We start from the raw sequence: 2,083 nt of genomic DNA on the forward strand, positions 1-2,083 counted from the left end.
TTATAAGGAAGAAAGGTTTTTTTTGGCTCATAGTTTTATAGAGGTTCAGTCCATAGCCAGCTGGCTCTAAGTCAGGACAGCATGCAGAGGGGATCAGAGAGGAGAAACAGTTCATGGCATGGTGGGCAGAAAACAGCAAGCAGCAGCAGCTGTGAGCCTCCCTTTCTTTTTATATTCCATCCAGGCCATAAGCCTATTGATTGGTGCTACCCACACCCAAGGTGGAGCTTCTTTTTCAGTATACTCACTCAGCCACACCCAGAACTGAGCTAAACCAATCAGTGGACTAATCCAGTATCACACACTCTTAGTACATATTCACACACCCTAGACCCAGCCACCTTTGAAAAGCCCCACCCCTGAGCACATGAGGTTTTGGTAGGATATCTAAATATAAGCCATAACAGATGGTAGCTTCAGGTTTTTATTTGTGGTAAACCATTGAGCTGTGCATATACACAAGATATTGTTTTCACACACATATATATTACAATTATATATAAATATGTATATATGTGGGTGCTCAGAACTTGGAGTTGTCCTTCTGTACTGAGGCCTGGAGAGCAAATTACAAACTCAGTCTTTGATTTTGTCTCTTCTCCCCAGCACTCAGAACACAACTTGCCTCTTCTACAAAGAGGAGTAAACAACTTCTTTATTTTCTTGGAACTTTCTGAAAAGACCAAGCCAATAATAGTATAGCTCTCAAGTAGACAGGGTGCCCTTGAAACCAAATGGGCCAGATGGGCAGTAGCAGAGGCAGTAGGCAACCTCAGCAAGACATCAGGGAAGTCCCAGTAGTTGATCTACAGCAAACCAGGGGAGTAGTGCCCTTCAGAGAAGAGGTATCTATAGAGTTCTCAAGGCCATGCCCCATGACTCACCCAAACACACCCAGAAGTATGTTTTACTACTCTCCTAAATATCTCTCAAGCCAACTAAATTGACAATCAATCAAAATTAACTGTCACATTTGTCTTTACAGTTTTTCATTTGTAAATGGATTTCTAAACAATATATTTTTGACCTTATAGTAATGGAATATTTTTCTTTCTTTCTTTCTGTTTTTCTTTCTTTCTTTTTCTGTCTTTCTTTTTTCTACTTTCTTTCTTCCTTTCTCTCTCTCTCTCTTTCTTCTTTTCTCTCTCTCTCTCCCTCTCTTTTTCTTTCTGTCATGACAGGGTCTTATTATGCAGCTCAGGCTGGCCTTGAATTCTTAGCAATCATCCTGCCTCAGCCTCCTAAATGGTGGGATTATAGACATGTACCACCATGCCTGGCTGTCTTGTTTCTTCTGAAATAACATTTATTCTATGTATCCATTTGACAGTTGATGAAAAGAGGTATCTAGGAGCTGTTTCCCAGGTTGCACTGCAGTAGGTAAGGAAGGATATTTCATGCTTTTCATTGTGATTAAAAGATCCCAAACCTTCCCAGACCTAATAAGTTCCTATAAAAATCCAGGCCTGCATTCTCCTCCCCCAGCCTATTTTAAAACTCTAGCCCACCACTGCTCTATTCATTCTGCCCTCCCGTCTCTTCAACACCATAAGATCATTTACTCAAGCATGTCCATGTCTCATGTTGCAAAATTTTAAAAAAAAAAAGGGATGCCTGCCAAAATTGGGATGAGAGGGTTTTTTCACTTGCTGTGGAAACTAAGGCTAGAGGTAAAAATTCAGGATGCAGAAGGAACTGATATTACTGGGAGATTCAAGAGTATATGGAAGGTAAGGAGGTGTGTTCTAAGTCCCCAGTGTTGTCTAAGCCACACCTTCTATGTGCGATCTGTCTTGGTCGGATTGTGTGTCTCCATTTTAACATAAGCCATGACTGGCACTAGGCTCAAGGAAATGACTCTCACTAAGTGACCACTTGTGAATCTCAATCAGCATTGGCCCACATTCTGCAGAGCTCAAAAGAAAAGATAATGCCCTGTGCAATATATGTGTCCATCAGATGTCATTTCTTTGGAGGAAGAGTAGTTACCACATGGCATGCCGAGTTTACATTCCAAAAAGTATTCCTAAAAGCCCACTTGGGCTCTATATAATGCTTTTGCTATTGCTACTGCCCATAACTC

This window comes from Chinchilla lanigera, unplaced genomic scaffold (genome assembly GCF_000276665.1).
Source record: "Chinchilla lanigera isolate Chin_1 unplaced genomic scaffold, ChiLan1.0 scaffold00201, whole genome shotgun sequence".
Classification (NCBI taxonomy): Eukaryota; Metazoa; Chordata; class Mammalia; order Rodentia; family Chinchillidae; genus Chinchilla; species Chinchilla lanigera.